We start from the raw sequence: 12,278 nt of genomic DNA, 5'->3' as shown, positions 1-12,278 counted from the left end.
TTTGGACATATCCAAGAATGACTGAATGTATTATGGAATACTTGTTCTGTAGGGAGGGTGAAGGCTGTTTACGAGCAGCTAATAGTTCAAAAACTTTTATGTGCGAATTATATATGTATTAGGATAAGTAGTAGGCGTGTTGTTTTTTATCTCTAGGATCTGTAATGTTTATTCAGCTTGTAGTCAATGTAATGTCAAGTTGGATGAATATGTAGCTGGTGTTCTTTATTAATGTAAATGTTTGGTTTTAAAAAGAATAGAATAAGTACAGAATTGAAATAACACGAATATTAAGTTCGGGGGATATATCTTGTATTAATGTAAATCTTATGTTTTGCTACACTTTAATCGATTAAGATTAGCTAAAATAATTTCAACTTCATAATTGTACAAATTAGAGCTAAGAAATAGAGATAGTATTTTCAATAAGCTCTCATTTAATGCAGTTAATTGCCGAGGAAGATGAATGAAACGAATTCACCTTTTTTTAAGTATAGACTTCTCACTTCACTTTACATGTAGTTAAACCAAATCCACTTATTAGAACTGCTTCACATATTATGCAGCACTAACTCATTGGAGGTGACATGGCTTTGACTAAGCCAATTTTCTACTTGAAGACTGTTGGAAACAACATAGAGAAATGTTTTGGAGGAAATCTTGATTTGTAATACAAATTACTTAGAAATATTTCACACTCCAAGGCTCGGAGGTGACTGATGACTCAGTCATTTTTGGTACTCTATAGTTTGGAGGTGACATGTTTACGATTATAATATTTTCTAAGTCATTTCACTTGGAGGCGACAATACCACAATTTTCCAATTCTTATCACTTTAGCCTTTGTGGATGACAAGTACTTAGACTAAAAATCTTTTTCACTTCATATAAATACAACACAATTATACAGTCATTGCTTCACTTTCTTCGGTCATAAACTACATTTTATTAAGCTTCTTTAACATAAATTTGGATATTTATTTTCAACTAATCGTATCAACTACTACATAATTAATCTCGATATAAAATATTATCAAATACATAATTTCTAAAAATTATGTGTCGGACTACGCACAGATTTACATCCTAGTGTACATAATGCCATGATATAGTGTTCATGTATTACTTTACAGTCGACTTTAACTCTAGATTTTGTGTTTGGCTTCTACAAGGGACACAATGATAAAGGTCTAAACTAGACCCGATTGTTCGGATGATCGGATCAATTTCATATCAGATTAATTTGGGGGCTATTGGAATCGGACGGATGGGATCTATTCGGGTCTATCTGGATTAAAACCAAATGAAATTGAGATTATGATCTGATAAAATTCGGTTCAGATATTTTTGAATCATAACTTATTCATTTTTGCAATTTGTGAGGCTTTGAAATATACTTTTATTAAATATGGTATTTTTAATATAATATAATGTATTCTTACAAAGAATTATAATTACATAATTATGTTATTATAAACATGAAATTGTTTTAAGTATGAACTTTGCCAACTTCGATTCATATTAAATTTGGATAATATATTATTCGATTTCGATCGGTTCCAAGATATAATCGGATTTAGTATTTCAGATCGTTTTTGGATTGGTTTAAACTATTTTTTGAATAATTATCGAATTATATAATTCAGAGTTCTGATCGAATCTCGATATAATATATTTTGATTCGGTCATCGGAGATAGACTCATTTTACCAGGTTTAGCCTAGACAGTTAGAGAGGTCTATATAGTATTCTCACCCTTAATTAGGTTGGCAAATTAAATTTGAAAAAACAAAGGCTCAAAAAAAGTGTTGATATACTACATCAATGCAATGTAGAGGTCGAAGAATGATTCACATTATAGCTTTCCCTACCTTCAAATAGAAGTTACAATTATGATAACTGTATCACCTAATACTAGCTTTCCCTTCCTTGAAATAGAAGTTACAATTATGATAACTGTATCACCAAATAGGGTCGGGCCGGGCTTTTTTAAAAATCGGGTCGGGCCGAGCTTCCTAAGAAATATAAGGCCTGTTTTAGACCCGCGGGCCGAGCCGGATCGTGCCAAATCCGGTTTTATTTAGGCTTTTTATTTATATATTAAATTTTATTTTTATAATTTATAAATCGAAATATGACTAGTTTAAATACAGGAGAAAATAATATCTTGATATATCAGAGAGAGTAGTTTAGACACCGAAATACATAATTATTTTTTAATATAATATATATTTATAATAATATAATTATGTACAACAATTTGTATTGTCCAAAATCTGGCATGGTCAGCTAGTTTTTAGTGTTAAACACAAGCTTGTTAGTTGTTATTCCTCTGTATGCATTCTTGATGCACTAAACTGCCTAATTCATACATTATGTATAGTCACAGACTATATAATCTAAAATTATAAATTTAAATAGGACATCATTTACAATTTATAATAATAAATTTCGTTTACAATTACAACTAATTTAGTAATTATCGTTAATACCTTTTAATTTGATAAAAAAATAGAAAACTTTAACGAAATTAATCGGTAAATAATCATATATACCTTAATTGCTTCTAATATTATTTTATAATTTTTAAAAAATTATAAAAAGTATTGTATATTTTCACATTTATATATTAATTCAATTTTTTAATCGGGTGTTGTGCAAGACATTATAACAAGACCAAGTCACATTGACAACCCTCAGATTTAGTTGTATGATTGTCTTAATTTGTATTTTGTATTGTATTACTTGAGTCTGGAAAAATGTTAAAGATCAGACTGGAGTATTTTTCGATGAACAGTCGCAAGCCTAAGAATAAACTCTGGAAGAAGATCAACAAGATCATGTCTCAGAGAAAAGGTGAAGAAACTTGGAGTTGAATAAATCTCTTTTAGGAAAAATGTTCTAAGTCAAAATATCTACAAGTCACAGATCAAGTCATATAGAGAAGTCATTTGAGAACTCCCAAATGACTTATCGAGAAGTCCAAAATGGCTTATAGAGAAGTCCGAGATATATCGACAAGTCAAATGAAGATATAAAAATTGGAGATATCGACAAGTTAATTTCTCATGAGAGATATCAGAGATATCGACAAGTCATTTCTCCATATAGAGAACTCAGAGATATCGACAAGTCAAAATGAAGATATGAAGATTGGAGATATCGACAAGTCATTTCTACATGCAGGGTTTTGGAGACCTCAACAAGTCCGGTTCATTTATAAAGAACTCAGAGATCTCGACAAGTCAAAGGCACTTATTGAGAACTCAGAGACCTCGACAAGCCAAATTCACTTATAAAGAACTCAGAGACCTCGACAAGTCAAAACACTTATAGAGAACTCAGAGATCTCGATAAACCATTATATTTATCGAGATATCAGTTCTCTATATAATAAACTGAAGATCTCGATATAAACCTCTTGTACAAAAAGAAGACAAGTTAAAGACTCAAGATTATCAATCAACAAACGATCTGATCACTTAGATTAAAAAGTCAACAAACGCAGCTTGAAGAGTGCAAGATCAAGGGACAAGATTAACTGACAAAGTAAGGTCACAGACCTACAAGATTTGCAAGGATTCACTAAGCCAAAAATGGAAATCTTTAGAGATAATTCAAAGTAGGGTTCAGTACATCTTATTGCATGCTGTGTAAACCCGTGTTTACTAATCTATAAAGTAAACACGGGTCCTTTGTTTTAGTTGGTAAAAAATAGATCTAGATTTTCTTGTAGTTTCTCAAGATAGAAGCTGAGTTCTTTACTTACAAAGAACCCAGAAATTTGTAGTAAGACATACTTAATTTTAATGCAAAATTAAGTGAATTTTGAAAATATTATGTTTGTTGTGCATGCTTTATTAATTATGTTAAATACAATATCTCTACAAATTAGACTGTTTTGTTCACCATATCAAAATAGTTTGAAAAGACCTAAAAATCAAGAAAATACATTCACCCCCTTCCGCGTTGTACTCAATATCTAACATCGGGAATTTTAAAATGCCTGGGCTTCTATATGGGCCGAACCGAGCTTTGGCCAGGCCAAACCGGGCCGGGCTTTTTCCTGGATCGGGGTTTTTGGGCTTTTTTCCAGATCGGATCAGATTTCGGGATTCGAATTTTTTGAACATCTTAACCTGATACATACTTCACTTTCTCCGTCATGCACTAATTTGTGTTTTTAATAGAAACACTAAGGGGGTGTATTCAATTCAGATTTTATAAGATTTATAAGAATTCATTAATTTTGAATGATTGTTGTTGATTTTGGATGATTTTAATTGTACGCTGATTTTAACGGAGTTGTTGAATAAATCTCGTCGAGTCCTACTAATTTGAGTAGTGATTTCTACAAAATCGATCAAAATCTCTTGAATTTTGCTAAAATTTCTGAAAACATAAAATACACAAGAAAATCCATCAAAATCTACAATTTTATAAAATACAAAAAAGTCCATTGACTTTTGAATAGCACCAAATTTTAATGGATTTTTTAAAATCCAAATTTGAATACAACCATATTTTAACGGATTTTTTAAAATCTAAATTGTATACACCCAGATTTTAAAATACTTTTTTTAATCTCTATTGAATAACATCATATTTTAAAATATTTTTTAGAATCCATATTGAATACCCTAGGATTTTCAAAATCCAAAAACATCCTTTTTTTTTAAACAACTTCATTTTATTTCATTCCATCGAAAAATCATTCAAAATAGTCTCCACCAGATGATTAGGAGGAGATGAAAACACAGTAAAGCAATTTACCGAACATGTGATTCTAGCTAAACTATGAGCCACCCTGTTTGCTTGCTTTTTAACATGATTAATAGATACTAAAGGTAGATGTTGAAGCATCGATCTACAGCTCTCAATGACGTGGCCAATCTCCATGAGATTACACCTCTTCCCTTGTATAGCTCTAATGGTGAGTAATGAATCTGACTCCACTTTAAATTTTTTGTTCTGGAAGGTCATGACCCATGACAGTGCCTCTCTAACCCCTATGCATTCCGCCTCCACGACTGTAGTTGGACATGTGAGTGTGATACTCTTGCCTTCAATAAACAGTCCCTTACAATCTCGAGCTACCATGCCTACTGTGAAAGATTCAGAACCAGCTATAAAAGAAGCATCTACATTCACCTTCAACTCGCCTGGCAATAGTGGTTCCCATTTCTGCCATTGCTATAGACGAATTCAGGTATTTATCTTTCCACACCTTTCAGTTACGCCAATACCAAATTCCCCCAGAGTGATGCACACTTTTACAACCTCATCATGTTTTGCTGTTTCTAATTTCTGAAGTAACCATTCCGGTGCTGAAGTAATCTCCCTCATATCATAACTCAGGCCCACTGTTTGCCAACAACTATTAGCATACGGACACTCAAAGAACAAATGAAGAAGGTGCTCAACATCTGCACTGCACATTGGACATATTATGGGCGTGTTGACACCTTTGCTTCTCAAATTACTTCGAACTGGAACATTTTCTCGACAAAAACGCCATATAAAGATTTTTTTCTTATGAGATATTGCCAATCTCCAAATCCTGCTCCATCCTCCTGATTGAACACATATTGAAATACCAGCGTATAGATCATGACACAGACGGTAACCAGTCTTCACATTATATTGACCATCAATTGACTTGGACCACACTATTCGATCTTCAACTTGACGTTGAGGCACAGTCGTTGCCAGAATAGCTAAAGCATCATCTCTACTGAAACTTCTGTGGATCATCTCAGGATTCCAGATTTTAGTACCTGGATAGAAATACATCATAGCTTTCTCATTCCTTCCTTCATACAATGGCAAATTGTCCACCTTGAAATTTATTTTACGAGCCAGCCATGCATCTTTAGTTGCTACTATGTCGTTTCCATCACCTAACACCCAGCGCAACCCTCGGGACAGATGTTCTTTCGCTTGCCATTCCAGATCCTTTAAAATCTCAATTGACTACACAACTCTAAGTAATTGATTTTGTAGTCACTACTCCCTACATCCTATATTACATGTTCTTTTGACTTTTTTTCATGTATTTTAAGTTGTATAAAAGTCATATCTCCGCATATTTATCTTAATTTTTTTCTTACATTTAAATTTTAATATTAATACTTTTATTTAGAAAAAAAAATTGAAAAAGAATTCGTAAAGTTATTATTTTTATTTATCTTAAAATAAACGTAAAAATTTTAAAAAATAATATTTTGGGATGGAAATAGTACCTTTTCCTTTTATTATCTAAGAGCATCTCCAACGCTTAGATATAATATCTACATGTTAGTATATTATACCTAATATGTATAATATGTATCGGTCCAACATTAAGTCCTTCTACATTTGTTGAATCATTTGCCATTATCTATCATTATCCACATCACCTGTAACCCTAATTCTAACTCATTTTTAATTATGTTATTTAATTATAACATGAGCATATTACGGTAAATTATATTTTTCAATATTTAACTTAAATATTTTATATAATGGTAAGTGTAAAAAATATTATTTTATTTTTAACTAAATTTATAAAATTTTAATATAAGATATGTTTTAGTTGTATATTTTATTTAATATGTCAGTAGTGTTTGTTAATCTATTTATTTCATTTATTTTAAATATGTTATCATATTTTCAGTTAATGATAAAAATTATTTATTTTTAGTTTTATAATGTTTAGTTTAAAATATTGATATACATATAAAATAATTATAAATTATTATTAAATTTCTTTTTATTAAATATTATTATTTTATTTTCTCCAATATATATATTTAAAATTAATAAAAAAATGAGATTTTGAATATAACTAATAATTATAGCTAATACTTATAGGTTCAACAAAATTTTATCTAATTATATTTTAGTTAACAATTTTAATTATTAACTTGGAGATGCTCTAATAATTATTAATCATGGGGTTTACTATGGGGAGTATAGAGGACCAAGTTCCCAGGGAGATTGGATTCAACTTTCAAGTGGGGAAGTCGGTAACAACTTGCATGATTCATCCACACACATTTCTCATTTATCTCACATCAACATACGCTCCTCTCATGCTTTGCTTTTCATCGATTGGTAACTTAAAATATTAAGCCTCCCCCAGATTAAAAGCACGTGACGTGAGCCTGAATTTTGTGATCAGCCAATGCTTTAGTTTTTTTTTTGCTAATTAATGCTTTAATCTTCTACTACCTTGTATGTACAAGTATTGCACTTTCTCTTTGTACTGTTTTCTTTTATTACATTAAAAAATTTTGCATTTCAAGTAACATTGCATGTCCCGTATTATTAAAAAGGCAAATTATTGTAGTTGGTATATTCATGCAAATATAGACCGTGAAAGACAATATAACATGACATGACATAATGTAATGTAATAAATATATAATAAATTAAAATAAATTAATCTGACTTTTACGCAAATTATGTTCTTCCAATTCGGTTAAAAACATAGACTCCGTGAGTTTGGGAAAATAAATAAATCATCTAAAATTTAAATAGGCGTATATGTAACATGTGAATATAACAATGTATTCAGATTTGTCTTGTACATTTATCTTACCTTTTTTATTATATTAATATCTCTATTTTTTCATGTTTATATTGATCACACACTATTTTTTCCTTATACACTAAATCGGGGTTCTACACCAAAACAATATCAATCCTTACCTTTTTGGAGTAAGTAGACATGCAGGTTCGGAAAATCTTAAAAATAAGTAAATTATAAATTATTATTTAAAATGAATAAGTGATTTAAAAGTGATTAGTAAATAAATACTTATAAGTTGAATAAGTGTTTAAATAATTTTATTTATAAGTCAGAATTTATTTTAAATAAATGAATTAAAATAAATATTTTTAAATATAATTATTTTATTTCTTAAATTAGAAAGACATGTAAAAATATAAAATTTAAAATTAAAGTTAATAAAAAAGTAAAAAATTAAAATAAGTGAAGAAAAAATACGTCGTTGCTAACATTCAACTTATCAACCTATAAATTGTAAATTCAACTTATAAGTTGGGTCGACAAACACTCGTCGATAAGCACATAAGGCTTATAGGTTAATAAGTAACTTATATATATCAGCCAAACAAGGGTATAGTCTATGTACATTTTATCTCGACACTACTCTAACGAGAGCATCTTATATATTATATATTTTAAATATTATATAAAAAGTTATTCGCTCTAATTGTGCAGTTCTCCCAGATACAGCAACACAAATACAACTCAAACACAATCCTACTCAGGTGACTCTCAAAAGAAACCTGTTTTACAACAGGACAACAATTTCATAATGTTCTTCAGATTGTTTTGTTGTTTGAGAAGAAAAACCACCACAAACATGGAAAATTTATTACATTTTACTGAATATCTCGTGAGTATTCCTAATGCACCTTCGTGTGCAAAACAGTCTTCACAAAATGAAAGGTTTGAGGGTAGTACTCCTGAGGGGGAGCTATCTAAATCCTCTCCAATTCAATTGGAGTTTCCTCAAAAAGGAACAACTCCCCTCATAACTCTAGCAGCAAATGCCTTAGCAGTCAAAGCTAGAAGTACAATTGCCTATGACAATGTCATGAGAAGGGCAAGTATAGCACATTTATGTGCCAGTGTGTTGCAAGACACACAAGGGTTTGAGGTTGGTGTAAATGATAGTAACCTAGTCAAATCCCCTTCAATTCAGTTGGAGGTTCCCACTACAAATGAGGAACAACACACTATCAAAACTACAGAGCAATCTGTGAGTCGACTGTGACCCTAGTCACAGGTGTTCTTAATGATTCATTCACCTCACAACTTCAAGCTAATATTCTCTTTTCTGATGAAATGCGTATGATTAGACCTATATGGATCACCCTAATCATATGATCACAGACAATTTTCTCAGCCACCTCTTATTTCTGTAAGTCAAACAACAACTGAGCCTTTCATGTGAGAATAAGAGAAAAGATTGAGAGAAAAACAGAGAATAAGAGAGGCAAGATCCTTACTGGAAAAATGAGAGGCAGATGAGTGTATGGATTTAGTAATCCTTGTGAGGGAACTCTGACTCTCAAAAGTTATGAGACTAGTGCAGTGACAAGTAGTGAGACTACTTATTCAAAAGAACAGAGAGCTTAGGACTCTTATTACTAACAGACTTTTTCTGCGAATCTAAGTGAAACTTTTAATCTATTTGATAAATTCATCACCACAAATCTCACTGATGCTTGAAGCTGCAATGACAGCAGCTTGAACAATGTGCATCTAGCTGGATCTTTCTACCTGGAGATAATGTCAAAAAGGGGGAGAATATATCTAAATGCCTGCCAAAACAGCTGATGGATGTTGCCAGATAATAAAATATTCTATTCTTCATAGGGGCAGAGAAGAATAAATCTAAATGCAACTCAACAAAAGAAGGCCAGATAGGAAGATTGGCTTCTGTATTTAGTTAAATTTTGACATCATCAATCAGAACTTGTGCATAATTTCATAATGAACAAGTTGGTGTTAAGTGGCATTTATGACACTTATTTATGCTTTTATAAGCTTTGAGTTGGTGTATTTGTACTCAAGTTATTTTTGTGTTTTAACGTGTTTTCAAGTATTTTTGCATTTCAGGCTTTACTTCGTGAATCAGGTGAATTAGTATTATTTTGATGGTAATATGGTGTTTAGGATGTGTTGGAATAAAAGCTTGAAAGACTGGCTCTAAGCTGCAAGGAATAAAGAAAAGAAAAAAAGAATTTTTGGCAGAAGGCAGGCGCGCCCGCGCTGGTATTCCGCGCGGCCGCGCCGGGGGAACAAAAAGTCAGCGCGCCCGCACTGGTGAAGCGCGCGGCAACGCTGGGTCGTGATTTAAAAATCCTGATTCTTGTGCAATTCAAATTCTGGACTCCTGGGATGCATGGACTGCTATATAAACATAACTTAGGTCGTTTTTCAATATATATATTCAGAGATTCAGAGTTTTCAAGACATCAAGGAAGGAGAAGACGGCAAGAGACCTTTTTGGCACAATTCAACAAAGGCGAAGAAGATCTAGTTTATTCTTGTGAATCTTTATTTTGAGTTGTAATTTGGATGCTTGTTTCTTGTTTTGCTAAACCTATATTCTTGTTTGTACTTGGTTTTATTTATTCGTATAAAGACTACGTTTGCTATATCATGTTTTCATTGGAACCCACGTTGGCGATGAGTTCGATTATGGACTAATCGTTATCGTGGGGTTCTAGCGGATTTATTTATGGATTTCTTTAGTTAAATTGTTTGATGCCTTAGTGTGTGGTGATTTTATGATATCCTAGTATTGGTTGTGCGTATTCGTCTTGTGAGCGTCGCGAACTTATAAGATAGTGTGTTAATTCTTGATGAAGCGAAAATGAATTTAAGGATTTAGAACTTGCCATGCTAGCATAGGTTCATGTATTGTTATGCATGATTCATAGGTAATTTTAACCATCTTACTTGCCCTATATAATCAAGATAGATAACTTGTGCTTAAACCGTTATATTGTCAAATTCTATAGACATATAGGGTCTCAATATAATTGGTGCCTATTCAGCTTCTATCTCTTTTGTGGATGTCTGGTAGAATGGTACTCGTGCAACGAAAGTTGGCGTTTATCACTTTCGTGTTGTCTGATTAGTATCATCATCATTGTATGCTAAGGTTGAGAATAATAAGACTACTGAATGAAGTACTTAATGAAGTTAGAATCCCATGTCTGTCATATATATTAACTCAGTCTATCTTATTCTCGTAGTTATAATAGTTAGCGTAATTTTTAGTTATAAATATTCTCAATTTGTTATTGTCTTAGTATTGAATAATAACCATACATTGTTGCTTAGGTGCGTAATTTAGATAGTTAACCAATACAGTCTCTGTGGGATCGAATTTGATTTATATCTTATACTACTTGCGAACTCGTATACTTGCGTGTAATATTAGCGCGTGTTTAGCGACTACCAAGTTTTTGGCGCCGCTGCCAGGGACTGCAGTGTTAATTACTATTTTATGTGCTTTCCATTAGTGGTCTCTAAAGTTCATTGACTCGGACATTATTACTTATTTGTCTCCTTGTTTTATTTCAGGTGATATAGCGAGGGTGTATGCATACGCGTTCGCGTACTCGCAAGAGAACACTGGATAAAGTCGAGGAAGAACTTGTGGTAGTTCGTAGGGAAGTTTTTGAGGAAGAAAAGAAGGTAGAAGAAGAAGAGAAAGTTGAAGAGCCAATTGTAGTAGCTATGGGTGATCTAGCTAAAAATCCGAACGCTTTGATGGACTATTCTAAGCCTAAGATTAATGACATTCAGTTTAGTATCATTAGACCAGCCATCGCGGCTAACACTTTTGAGATCAAGTCAAGCACGGTCCAGATGATACAGAACTCAATTCAGTTTGGGGGTTCTCCTACCGAAGACCCCAACATGCACATCAGGGATTTTATCGAGATCTGCGACACTTTCAAGTTCAATGGTGTGACTGAAGATGCTATCAAGCTGCGACTCTTCCCATTCTATTTGAGGGACAAAGCTAAGTGCTGGTTACACTCTCTACCGACAGGGTCTATCACAACTTGGGAAGATCTTGCTCAAAAGTTTCTCACTAAATTTTTTCCCATGGCGAAGACTGCAGCAATCATGAATGCTCTTACCCAGTTTGTGCAGCAAACTGGAGAATCTATGTGTGAGGCTTGGGATCGATATAAGGAGATGCTAAAGAAGTGCCCACACCATGGCATGCCTGATTGGATGATTATCAACTGTTTTTACAATGGATTGGGACCTACTTCTAGGCCCATGCTTGATGCAGCATCAGGAGGAGCCTTGTGGGCTAAGAGCTACGATGAAGCTTATGAACTTATTGAACTGATGGCTGCTAATGAGTACCAGAATCCTTCCCAGAGACTGACTCAGGGAAAAGTTACAGGAATTCTGGAGTTGGACGCAGCAACTGCTATAGCTGCCCAACTTAAGGCTTTGACAATGAAGGTGGACACTTGGCTAATTATGGAGTTAATCAAATTACTAGTGTCTGTGAGCTTTTTGTTGGTGCCCATGAGACTGATCAGTGTGTAATTTCGAATGAATCAGCTCAGTTCGTGAGCAACTTCCAGCGATCGCAGCAACCTGTGCCAGCCACCTATCATCCAAACAACCGCAATCATCCTAATTTCAGTTGGAGCAATGCTCTGAATGCGGTTCAACAGCCTTATCATCAGTATTCAGCTAAATAGTACAACCCCCTGGTTTTCAGC

General features: G+C 32.9%; 1 non-coding gene across 1 annotated transcript; it reads right to left on the bottom strand.

The window, feature by feature from the left end:
* Positions 1 to 11,655: 11,655 nt before the first annotated feature.
* On the bottom strand, positions 11,656 to 11,762 carry LOC141682239 (small nucleolar RNA R71). Its single transcript, XR_012559640.1, has one exon. It is a non-coding gene; the product is annotated as a small nucleolar RNA R71 (small nucleolar RNA).
* Between the last annotated feature and the right edge of the window lie 516 nt (positions 11,763 to 12,278).

This window comes from Apium graveolens, chromosome 8, assembly GCF_009905375.1.
Source record: "Apium graveolens cultivar Ventura chromosome 8, ASM990537v1, whole genome shotgun sequence".
NCBI lineage: Eukaryota > Viridiplantae > Streptophyta > Magnoliopsida > Apiales > Apiaceae > Apium > Apium graveolens.
This window is presented reverse-complemented; position numbering and strand designations above follow the sequence as displayed.